Source organism: Aphis gossypii, chromosome 1 (assembly GCF_020184175.1).
Source record: "Aphis gossypii isolate Hap1 chromosome 1, ASM2018417v2, whole genome shotgun sequence".
NCBI lineage: Eukaryota > Metazoa > Arthropoda > Insecta > Hemiptera > Aphididae > Aphis > Aphis gossypii.
The window spans coordinates 1,548,446-1,562,367 of record NC_065530.1 but is presented as its reverse complement, the minus strand read 5'-3'; the positions used below and the strand labels follow the sequence as shown (position 1 = coordinate 1,562,367).

The 13,922-nt window shown below is 26.7% G+C and overlaps 1 long non-coding RNA gene across 4 annotated transcripts; it reads right to left on the bottom strand.

Annotated features, from left to right (window-relative positions):
• Positions 1 to 2,353: 2,353 nt before the first annotated feature.
• LOC126549241 (uncharacterized) lies at positions 2,354 to 13,258 on the bottom strand. Of its 4 annotated transcripts, none has more exons than XR_007603386.1 (4): positions 4,820 to 5,540; positions 4,091 to 4,197; positions 2,965 to 3,505; positions 2,354 to 2,690 (listed from the first exon to the last, which is right to left on the bottom strand). It is a non-coding gene; the product is annotated as an uncharacterized LOC126549241 (long non-coding RNA). The 4 variants fall into 4 exon arrangements; XR_007603387.1 differs by lacking the exon at positions 2,354 to 2,690 and having other exon boundaries at positions 2,833 to 3,296; positions 3,368 to 3,505; XR_007603388.1 differs by lacking the exons at positions 2,354 to 2,690; positions 4,820 to 5,540 and adding an exon at positions 11,859 to 13,258 and having other exon boundaries at positions 2,833 to 3,505.
• Between the last annotated feature and the right edge of the window lie 664 nt (positions 13,259 to 13,922).

The window sequence follows — 13,922 nt, the reverse complement described above, 5'->3', positions numbered from 1 at the left end:
ATCCACTACTAAACGTTTATATTTTTTGCGAGTGGGTGCCGCGTTAGTGTTTACCAAATTATCATGTAGTGCAGCAGTATAAGTTTAGATAGACGGGTAAATACAAATATGATTTTCCTCATACTAAACTTGTATATTATTAAACTAATTAAGTAAACAAAAACAACGTCCAACTCACTACAAATAAGATTTTAAAGGTTTTATAGAGATGTGGTGGGGCTCAAATTGCGTGACTTGATGAACTGATCATGTCGAAACCAATTACTAAAATAGTAATATTGGCTTCTATATTTAAAACTATTATATTTGCTATTACTGTGAATAGTAAATACATTCATTTTCCAAGTAAATTTTTGGTTTTTAAAATAGGATTAGTTTTTTTTAAGATTTAAAATATTTACAAGTTAAAAAAAAACAACGTTTTTACTAAATAAAAAATTAATAAAAATATGTGTATTGTGGAATACCGAAACTTGTTTTACATTCTCTCTGTAATTTCCACTAATCTAAATTGTTAAGTTCATAAAAAAAAAAAATTATTCAGTACTTCATACTTAATTAAAATTAATAATTATATGTATTTTGAAATATAGATACTGACTCTAAAATTGATAAAATTAATCGAATCATTATTATAAAAACAGTTGATTTCTTTTGTAAAAAGTGAAGACGACATAATATGTCATATCCTAACGTTCACAAATACCTTCTTAAACGATTCATATAATTTTTTTTTTTAATATACAAAAATTATTTCTTAAAACTTAGTAAGTGTAGTTATATTTTAACATATATAGCATACATAAATCATTAAGAGGAGGGGGCTGCATGAAGTGATGTCTTGATGTCATGTCTTCGTCTCACAAACATTCATAACAAATTTTAGTTCATTAAATCTCTTATATTGATGGTTTAATTTTTAATCGGAAGTGAATGATTCGGGAAGTCAATAAAGATTTTAACTTCTCATATTATGGCACTCAAGTGAAAATAAAAATGTTTCATCTATTAACTTAGTGCTAAACTATGTATAGATTGTAAATATTCAATAAATAAAATATTTAATAACTACTTATTTGTATAGATATAGGTACTACATTCACGATTCCACATGATTTTTATGCGACGTTGCCATTATATTTATACTTGCTCTTATTATTATTATAAATTATAATACACTAAGTCTATAATGTATAAAGTCTAAACTTAATTCATCTTTTCAAAACAGCAGAAAACCGTCTTATTACACAAAACGCCACTTACTTAATAATAATATAATTATTTTTATATGTTTTCCGGTATGGCAACGTTGCATTTAAAATCATTCGTATACCTATAAAAAAATTAAATTTGCGGAATTGTGTATCGTGTTATATACTAGTATACCTATAAATGGTTATTAAAATCTACACGATTCGGCAATTTTTAGAAATAGTGTTGTTGCCAATTTAATATTAGAGTGAATTCCAATTATCAAATCTAAGAATCTGAAGGTAAGAAAATAATAATATTGAATACCTCGTACCTAAGCTTTTATTAATAATTAAATTATTGAGAAATATTATAAGCATTTTAAAATTGTATTATTTTACATAGTAATATAATCAAGGGTCTTGGGAGTTATAGAAGTTTTAATCGATAATATAATATATTTTACATATTATGTAAATAAAACATCTAAAACATGCAAGCAATTTTATAACATGTAAAACAAAAATGTAAAATTAATTAATTATTAAACATAACAGTGTATTACTTACTAGAAATGTAGAAATCATTAAATAAATGATTGACAAATTTACCTACAAATGAAAAAATACTTTTTTTTACTTAAAAATGGACAAAAAATGTATGCATTTTAAATAGTTTTTAATTTTGTTATTATATATAATAGTAGGTTTCAATCATGGTCTGGTACAAATTGAAATCACAGAAACCATTAGCTTAACCTAAAACTTCCAAACTATTTTTATATAATTTCTGATTTTTTCAAATTTGATTGATTAATTTGTGTATTACAAATTATTATATCATATAGGTACATTTATATTATGCAAGGGTATAATATGTGATAAATAGAAATTATTTTTCTATTTTTCAAAATTAAATTGTATTTACTTCGAATAATTTTTGTAAAACTGGGTCATTAGTCTTTTTATTATTGTTTTTAGATAACTTTTTATTTATTTAGTTTAAGTATACTTACTAACTTGTCCAAGGGAGCCAAGAAGTCAAAAAGTCAAGCCCTTTACCAATACATACATATCAAATAACTTCTTTTATGAAATTTTTAATTTATTTGTTTGTTAATTTGTTATATTACTTATATAGTTATATACATATAACACAAATAAATAATAATAATACTAATAATAAATTGTTTAACATTATAATTTATAAGCGCAACTAAGGGATTTTTGTTTGATAGCAGGTATTTATAAGAGAATAATAAATAATAAATTTAAAGGTAAATATGTATGTGGTTATAGTGGCGTACATTCAAATGAATGAAAGTGAACGCATCCACCTCCCAAATATTCACTCTGAATGACTGGAACATTAGCCTATTAGCCTGGCCCGACCTGATAATGATATGTAGGTATCTAATCGGGTTGGGCAGTGCAAAATTCTACTTCTTGTGCTTGACGAACAGACGTGTCTTCGGAAAGTTGCAGGGATGCTATCACACACTTCACAATAATTATCCCCGTGAAATTAAGGAAATTTTGTAAATTCTTACACGAAAAAAAATACACCCCTAAAGATGAGTAAGTAAGTTACACGGAGAAAATATTTTGAAATTATAAGATTTATCTAGTATAAGATCTATACATGACAGATTATTATTTACCAATAGAAAAATTAATTATTATACATAATAGTAAATAATAATAATGTGTAATAAAACATCTTTAGGAATATAGGCCTCCGTTCAGAATGAATTGTCATTGTATGTATACTTACATAATATATATTGATTTATTATTGAATTTAAATTGAATACTTCCATTATTTCAGTGACCTTCTCAATGACGAAGTATTCAGAATACTTACTTTAAGTACAACAAAACGACTTCCCTGGTTTTTAATAATAATAATAAAATATTTAACTTAAATCTAATCTAAATATACTTTTTAGTTTTTCTTACAATCACTTGGTCTGGTCTTTGTCCTAAATCTGAATAATATAGGAAGGGAATTTGACATATTTTCGCGATTTTTTCATTTATACGTAGGAGCATAGTTTTGGATCGTTTATAGAAACTTACATAATATTTTACATTTTTATTATTTGTCTACAGGAATTTACATAATAATATAATATGACTCATAATACTAGAATATTTTTTTTTGTGTAAGAACTTACATATACTGCTATATTATGTCTCCGTGTGGTAACTGTAACATTTTCCCAAAAATACAATCCCTTTGGATTCACGTGGCGTTGGCGCGTTGCGCGTAGCCACGCTCCTCAATAATTAATGGGTTTGTCTACTCTGTCTGCCTAAAGTCGAATCAAAACAAAATAATTCTTTTAATTTTAATATATGATATGAATATTGTCGTTAAAAAAATTTCTAATAAAATATGAAATATTATATGTAACTACCTAACTACCTAGCTATACGTATTATAACCTCCGAAGACGACCCGTCGGTGCCGTCAAAGTTTCCAAGGTTGAAAACATTATTCTCTATAGATTATAATGCCAAAATACATTGGACGTCGTTGTCAACGTCACCGATTGTCGCGTGATAGTTCTAATGTAATATGACCGTGCGCGCGATATTAACTGTCGTTTTTTAAAGAAAAAATGGTTTTTTACTCGAGGTAATCGTGTTTTTATTTATACGTTGTCCGCGTTACTTTTAGGGACATATACACACACACATAAATAGTATATACATGATACTTTTACATAGTTGGTAGGTACTTGGAAACATGGACCATGCAGTTACTTGTTAAAACATTTTTATGTATAAGTATTGTATTTTTAAACTTTAAAATAGGTATAATATAATTATTTTCTATAGGTACCTATTTAAATACAAATGTAAATATCAAATAAATATTTAAAAAAATTACTTACCTATGTAATGCTATAGAGTTCCTCACAGTATTGGAATTTGACTAGGTAGGTAATTAAGTGATTATAAAATATATTTTGTTTTTTTTATGTATCTCAGATGACCTCTCCTATATTGCAAACAATATTAACAGTGTACAAAAAATAAAAATACTAAGAAACTCCATATTATTTAGCATTTAAATGTATAAAATCATTAATTAATTATAAATTTCAAATACTTAAGAAGATATCAGCACACTGTCTGTTATCTCTGGCTTACACGAAGTATATTAAGAACAGATAAAACGCATGCAAAATAATATATTTTATTATGTTTTTGGGTGATTTTAGAGTAAAATAATTAATTAGAAAACTCGTAGGGAATAATATGTTTTTATTATTTAAGGTTATGAGTGTTGTTGTGAGTGTTATAAGTTTATGACATATCGATTTGTCTAAATATTTTCAAACCGTTTATAATCCCTTTAAATGTATATATTTTTTTAAATTTGAATATAAAATAAAATATAAATCGTTGTAATAGTTGATTTATTCAAAATACGCCAATCCATTTTATTTACTTTGCGTAATATATTTCAGAATTCAGAAGTCTAAAGGTTAGGTTATTATTGTACAGAAGCAATGCGCCGTGGCTAAAAATAATTTTATGAATTCATTCGTCTATATATTTACAGCCGTGGTGATAATAAAATGAACGCGTGTGCATAACCAAACGATGAATATACGTACGAGGTAAATGACCAAAAACCGGACATGTGATGTGATTCCATAATATAGAATATAGATCATGTAGATATTTGTTTCCGGTAAAGTAAAGGTAATATTTTATATTAAAATAAATATTATAATACTATCGCATGTACTAATAATGGGTTTTGCTACCGGATCATTTCGCTCGTCTACCCCCTGAGGGCTTTTCCTTCACATCATAATATATAAGGATTGTATATGTTTTTTGACGTTTTGCAGAAGTCTAATATTTGTATTTTAAAATATTTAATTATATACATTTTCTTTAAGTAGGTAATGATTAATAATATGTATTTGTTTGTTGCCATGGAAATTTATTATGTAGAAGATATAAGTACCTATATTATACAAAACCTTTGTTTTTTATACAACAAAGATATCGATACAAAGTACAATATTGTGTGTGAATTGTGATGTCACTGTTGTTTAAATTTAAAACCGGAAATTATGATGGTGATTGCCAGTTGTCATGTTAGGATAAATCGTACGTCCCAGTCCAGCTTTAATGGCGGGGATCCAAAGTTCAAATTGTTTTGATTGGATAGGTGAGGGGAAAAGACCTTTATAACACTAACTGAATAATGCGGTTGAACAATGAAGAACCATTAATTAGTATTACCACTATTACCACGTTTATTACTTACAGATAATTGTATAATTACCTTATATCTATAAAACTTTTCAAAATGCTTACACTATAGTAACTTCTACGACATAATATAATTAAGTATATTGTTAATAAAATTATGATTAACAGTGAGTAAATATTATTATTTATTGGCTCAATATGCTTACAAAAGTTAATCAACGTTTACTATATTATTGAAGAATGAAGGCTAAAGGGCGTAATTATGCGAGATGGAAGGGCTCAGTGCAATTGCCAATTGCATCCGATAGTTGATTTTTAGGTTACATCTTACAGATTTGTTATTGAAAATAAGATTTGCTTTTTACTCCAGATGAGTTAACTGATGATTTTAGTCATTTTTGTTGATGAAAGTGATCATTTTAGATTCTGAACGAAGTGATGAATGTATTTTGAATTGTAATTCTTGAACTATTTGAACATTTTAAGTATTTTAGTATTAACTATCTTTTAAATTTATTTTTGTTTAACCATTTTTGATTAATAAAATATTAAAAACGGGCATTGATAAAGCGTGTGATCTACCGGGTCCGCCGTAATAAAGCGTGTTATCTACTGAAAAACAGTAGATAAATAAATAAATAAATAAATATGTAATATTATATTATTATTAAATTCAATAAATAACTATATTTAATACATTAAAGTTTTTTGTGTCCACATAGCAAATAATACAATTAGTATTCGTTAAAATACATAAATTATGTTCAAAATATGATAATTGTTACAATATTACATTTTATGAAACATATAAACTTTTTTTATATCTTCCAAAAAATGTATAAATAAATTATTCCTATTCTTTATTGAGTGGTACAAAAATTTAATTAAATGGCGTGGTAATAGATTTTCACTAGTTCTATATAAGCATTTTTCATAATATTTAAAATTTTGATATCGACCATAAACATTCTATTGTTTGTGTGTTAGCCCCATTTACAGGATACACGAAATTTTTAAAATGATTGACAGTTAAATCTAATGATTATAGCCAATATAATTTTAGACTGGAGTATGATTTCCATTTATCGGGCACTATGGTAGTCCCTGGTAAGTGGCAAAATGCTCCGACGATAGACCCAGTGACCTGTAGGCTATGAAATAAGATAAATTCATTTCTTTAATCGGTTTTTTCAAGACGTTATCGTACATTTTAACCGTGTATTTAGTCACAAAAGGCATATTATCCGTTACCTATTAATAGTAGATCACGGCGGACCCGGTAGATCACACGCTTTACCAATGCCTAAAAATGTTTTTGAATTAAACCCATTTAAATTTGTATTAAATATTAATAATTCTTCACTTCAGCACTAAAATATATATTGACATGTATATGTCTTAAGGCTGGGGGTCATTCTGTTAATTTATCCGACACCAAGAATGTTACCATTTGAGACGACGATTGCTTATAGCAACTGGTTGGTATAGTAACCGCGGGTTGCTATGAAAAATGTATAAAAATTATAATAACAAAAAAAATATATATATATTATATTATTTGTTTAATCAAACTATTTTTAACTATTTTTAATTTATTTTTTTTTATTCTAATACCAAATTGACATTGACATTCTTATATCAACTATATTCAGTAGAAACAAGACATATACATGTACCAATGTATCTGCATGTAGTGTAGATACTCTTTAGTTTTTTATCTATGACAATATTGTCATAGGTGAATTTATAAAGTAGTAGGGATGATATTTATCATTGTGTGTACACATTTAAAAAATATTAGTAATTATATTAAAGAAATTGATATATTTTACTTATTTTTAAATGTTGGCTATACAATTTATCTAATAGGCAACATAAAAACTATACTTAGTGTAAAGTAAGGTAATTATAAAAAATAGATGGGTGTCAAAATCGTATGCGGAGGGGTCTAATGTCATGGTTAAAAATTTTTGGACTTTGGTGCCACTATTTCAGTCAATTTACTTTTATAGGGCGTCATTCATTTGGGCGATAACTCAAAATGTACCTGAGTAGAGCATATATTATATCATTTGGGCGAGAAATTAACCGATCGCTTAGAGTTAACTTAAGGGGAATTTATAAATTATTGAATAATAGGGAAGTAACCTAACCTAACCTAACATATTACCTATCTATACAATATTTTTTGTATATTCATTACAACGTCTACAATTAAATATTAATATTATTATTATTATACGTATATCGTTTTGGCTGATTGGTGATAACTATTTTAAAGTGTGATATGTATTATGAAATTCTTGTTGCCATAATTCACAACCTTTTAAAATAAATAAAAGTTTGTATTAACATTTAAAGTACCTATTTGTAAAATATTTTCTTAAAAATAATAATTAAATTAAATTTGTAAAATTAATTATAAATGATTTCTTATCGCTTTATTTTTTGATTTTAAATCGCTTAGCAACATGAAAGCTAGTATGCATTACTTGATTAAATTTTCGAAGATTATTGACGGTTATTGACCGACAATAATGCTTATAAAACAGATAATACCTAAATATAATATTGTAAATATCGTTTATGATAGAACAGATAAGAATTATTGTCACGCCAATTAGTTATAATTTTATAAAATTAATGATGTTTTAGGAATAAAATTATATAACAATTTTTTTTTTAATTTTTGCTATATGGACATCCATCCAAATGACGGAACAAATTCCGTCGATGACGGTAAGATATCCATTTCACGAAATATAATCCATATTGTGTAATTACGTTAAGTGGAGAAACCGCGGTTCCATTTTGTGAAATGGATGCAAACGTTGTTCATATCGTGAAATGTGCAATTCCACGATGTGGATGTGACATATATAAATTTCATAAATTAATAACTCGGCTCGCCCAAACGATGTATTATTTTGGGTTATTCACACAAATGAAAGCCGTCCCTTTATACGAACCTTCTAAATTTATAAATTTAGGTACCAATAAGCGCATACGGTGCATGTGGAGTATACAACATATATTTTATATATAATTTTTAGATAGGCGGATTTTTTTTCAAGTAATTCTCAGGTGTATGATTCTAAAATAAGAATTTCTCAATGAAAGCCAATTCGAATTTAGTAATTTATTAAAATGTTGAAAATCGAACAGTTTGTAACATCCCTAGTTTTTATGTAGTTATTTAATAATAGTTATGTAATTATTAATTACATTATAAATATTTAATGACTAGTAATTTCAGTATTATTTAATAATTAGTATCTACCTTTTATAAATAAAAAATAAAACTCAAAATTATTTGAAAAAAAGTCTCTAAACAAGTATGGTAATAAAATCAGGTGTTGATGTTTTTTTTCCATACATACTACATAGTTACTGTAATACAGTGCTACACCGGATATTTTTGTTCGATTAATTATGTTTTGTTTTTAGTTTATTTTTTTGCCATGTATGATTGCTAAACCAGAATTATTATTTTTTAAATCTTTCTACTAGAAACATAATAGGTAAATTATTCGAAGTAATAGTATAACAATACTGTGTGTGTACTGAAGATCATAATATGTTTTATTACACCATTATGAGTTTAAGTTAAATTAACTAAAATAATAAGTATATTATGTATCTAAGCTATAATTATTCAAATATTTTAATAGTTATGATTTTAAAGAATTTTATTTTCGTTCTATAAGAATGCCCTTCATTGCCTAAATGAATCAACTTTCGGAGTAATGTTTACTACCTTTAGATATTTATTCGTTATTTATTTTTATTATTTTTTTCATACAATTTACAATTACATTTTACAGGTATAGTTTGTTTTTGTATTCTTAAAATATATATTATGATCGGACGGTCGGTTGAAAACATTCCTTGGACGTCAAAAACAAGTTTTAATGAGTATTCATTTTAAATACGGTTAAAAATGTTTTTCATAAAAGACTGACGAGAATGTTGCTTTAATTATAAGATGTTTGTTACTTATATAGGTTGAGTAGGTATTGCGAGAAGGCTGTGGACGTCTATAGCTCCGTGTATTCTCTATGTATATAAATATATAATAGCATTTAAGAATTTAAGAAATAACAGTATTGTCAACCAAAAATACACATAATAATAGCGTTATTAGTATAAAATGTTTACCGTGTGTACACAGAGTTCGCAGACTAATGGCCATATATTAAAACTTAATATTATAGCGAACGTAGGAAAAAGAAAACAAAAGTAATTTAAATCGATTGTGGTTATTGTAATGTTTTCTCATCACAGTGGGTGAAAATCGAGGACACTTCAAAAACAAAAACACCACTTTTCGATCGTTTTCTCGGTCGTTATATATTACATTGATACTTATAATAGCCAATAGGTACGTAAAAACATATTATTGCGCGTTACAAGGGCGTGAGGCGCGAGGCTGGATTTTATAAAAACCAGATAGCCTGTAAAATATTTTTATTCAACTCGCTGCGTGTTACTTAGCGGACAAACAAGAAATGAACCACTGCGCCCACTGCAATATCCTTGGGGAGTTGATATTTATTTTTTTCCTTCGAGATTTTACTATCGAAAATCATCGCGAATACCTCTTAATGGTTTTATGCACACTATTACACTTAAGTTGACTTTATTTTCGTTGTATGCATATTTCTATATCTATTGAAATTATAATACTGCGTACGAATTGTGTCTATATAGTACTTACTATATGCGATTATACAACAACAATAACAACAACAAAATTTAGCTCTGCGAAGCGGTTAATAGTAAACAAATTATTTATGCTGAATTCAACGATTGGTGGAAATGAGATGGAAAATAATAATGCGTACTTCACATACGTGCTATGCTATGCTATAGCAATATTATTAGTGTGTAAATTATTGTACAATAATGCACAAATTATCTTTTTCTGTTAACACATCAGATTGTAGTTAATTAGTGTTAAAAATCGTACATCTATTATTATTGTTATTTTACGCACCATATTTTTTAACAGAAAATTGATTTTAGATAGTGGTTGAAATTTTATAGATGATTTTACGAGTTTCTCAGTTGCGAGTTGTTTCTAAATAGTGTGACGAGAAACAACAGAAAAGTGTAGAGAGTAGATAATCTTCGAAAATTAATGGAGAAAACTTTTTTTTGCAATAATTTTGTGTATTGTTCCTAATGTTCCTGTATAGTGATTCTATAATATGTTATAAATTTATTTTTGAGACGTTGGGGAGGGTGGTCTTACTTTTAAATAATAGGATAAGTTGTTGAAGAAAAAAAGAGTTTGTTTTTGTGTTTGTAAAATATTGTAATTGTTTATGCTTTTTTTATTATGAGGACAGAGTTTTGAATCCGGATTTATAGAAAATGTAGTGATGTTAGGGCGCGGTTCAGTGATAAAACCTGCAAGTCTTACATACGTATACATAGCACATTAGGACTCGTACGAAAGCGCATTTAATTATACAATAAAGAAAAGAAAATGAACATCAATAAGAAGAATGATCAATTAGGTGTTGTTGTTATTGTAGTTTTACAATATCTTGTGAATTTTCCGCGGATTGACTTATTATTGTGGTTCATGGGGAATACGACAATTATTCTAAAATTTTATGAATGCATTTTTATGGCATCTCGGTAATCTAACTTGTTTTTATCACTATAAATTGTAAATGGCAAATGCTATAGGGATTGATAAACGAGAGTTTACAGCGAATATGTTTGATAATTTGAATAAATGCCAATTCTCAAATGTAGTAAAGAAAAGTAAAACTACGTCGTCAATACTTCATTGCTATTGAATTTAATGTTACAAATTCGGAACATAATGCTAAGAAAAATAAAATTGCATAAATGTAGTGAGCTAGGTACTTGATATTTTCTCAGCGGCACTAAAGGCACTAGATTTTGTTAACGTAATTAAATTATTCATTGGTTGATAAAGGTGCCTATAAATACTGTACTCGAAATAGCCAATTTGTAAATCGTATTTGAAGTTTTGTATATTGTAATTTTTGTAAAGTTAGTACATATCCGTATGACCGTATCAGTAAAACTTTAAATGTACCGATTTCAATATTATTAATTATTAATTATATTAAACGTAAGTAGAAATATAATATTAAAGCTCAACCATAATGATTAAAAAAAAACCAAGAATAATCAATAAATAATAATTAACTGAGCTTAGATTATTGCTTAGAATAAAGGGGAGGAAGTAAAATAATATCTTTGTCCCCTCTCAATACCACAGATTATGCGTATGGTTCAACAGCGGATATCTACTAGTATTATTAGATAACTAGCGGGTTCAGCGTATATTAAATTATAGCAATGGCATTATAGTATACTATATTATAGCTATATATTGTGTAAATGTAAATTAGTATGTAAATATAAAATAATCTCTGTGGTACTTACTAAATATTCTCACCAATCAATATGCTCTTCCGGAAATTAAACTTAAAAACAATAAATTCTTTAAAATACAGATACGAGATACCTACAACATAACCGAGTGTTTTATGTTATTTAAAGTTTTTGAACCAGAATGAAATATATGCTAATAAATCATTTAATCACCACATCTATTCTTTTGAAGAGATATTTTCTTAAAATAATACTAAATTATTACTGTTTAATGTATTAATATATTATGCTCGTAATGTACTGACTATATATGTGCTTATACAAGTATTAATATAATATTGTTTAAGTATAATATTTTGGTTTTTTTATGAAAATTTGATATTATATTATGACCAAAGCAATCCCAAAGTTTTTCCAAGCCAGGGGGAAATTAATTGTGAGCCTTGAATTTTATCATTATAAATCTGTAACACTTTATAATAAAAATATAGTTATTCAAATTATCAAAATGTTTGCAATTGACCAACCAAAGTCATTCAATCTCATTATAAAATTATGATAAAAATACATTTAATATAATTTTCTATAGGTAACCAATTAGACAGTAATAACTAGGGCTCAGATTTTAAAGCATATGCTTCTTTTGTTATTTAGGAGATAAAAATCTAATTTTTATACATAAATTTGTTTCACAATCTCATCATTCTGATCAAAATAAACCAATTTATTTGTGCTTTTTTATGTAAATGCTTTTTTTGCTTTTTTATTTTTTTTTCAATTATTCCAGCTATGAATTTTGTATGTTTATTATGCTATTGTAATAAAAAAAAATTTTAATAAGAAATATAAAAACCCAGAATGCAGGTATTAGATTATTATTGTTTTCGTTATCGGCTTGTTTATTAAATGTATAGATTTTCGATCTATATATAGGTAATATAGCCTGCAGTACCTATACTATCAGTATGCCTATAACATCGATACCTATCGATCGTTTCAAAATTTAAGATTTAGTGTTGTATTTTAAAACCTCTTGAATGAAGTTTGCACTAATCACTTCAGTGGATGTAGAGAGTTCGTTTTCTATAAAAATATTCTGTCGGACAATAGTCAGTTTCATTTCTGAAAATCTAGGAAATACATGGTATTTAATAATTCTTTTTTAAATTTAAATTAATTTTTCAAATTTTTTTTTATTCATTTTTATAACTAGTTCATGTTAATTTTTGCCTTTTGGTAATGTTTTTTTTCTTTTTTAAAAATAAATATAATATGCTTCTTTTCTACTCTTTTAAAACAATCGTGTGATTTTTTTTATTTGCTTATTATGCTTTAAAATTCGAGTCCTACTAACAATTATGTACATCGTTCTTATATTGCCATGTCGATACTTCTAATAACAAATTTCCTCAAGAAATTAATTCGCTCTTCAGCATCGAGGAAATAATATAAATATAATGATAATAATTATCACTTAAGATAATTAAAAACGTAACCTACTTGTTTGTATAATATAATTACAAATTACATAAATGAAATAAAATTATAATATATACATTTTAGAAAGAAAAAGATTTTTGCAATAATAAGTCAAGTCTTAATGGGTTATGTCAACTGCCGAATCATAAGATACGTATTATAGGTATTCATAGTTATAGATTCTTAATTATAATTTATAAGTATTATATCTGACTAACAAAAAGCCCATTTAGAAATTTTAAGGGCTCTCTAGAAATTGTCCAAAAATGGGGCCTTAGGTAAAATAGATCTGTTGTTCCCTCTTTTGAACTGTTACTATAGCAATATTGTTTACTTTTAGAACGTATTTACAACGCATTCACGTAACCGTCGACGTCATCCGGTTCACGAGGTAATAGTGATATTGTAGTGCATACACACACACGCTCATAAAATTTAAAATGCGACCGAAAGTCAACAACGCCGCTGCTACCGTCGATCACGTCCGGCAATTAAAAAACGCAATACGCGACGAACGACTATTATATTACATTATTATTATTATTATTATTATTATTATATTATTATTATTATAATGTGTAACGCGGCGGCAACAGCAACGGCCGTTACAACCGTTTGGGCCGGCGGGCACGCGGA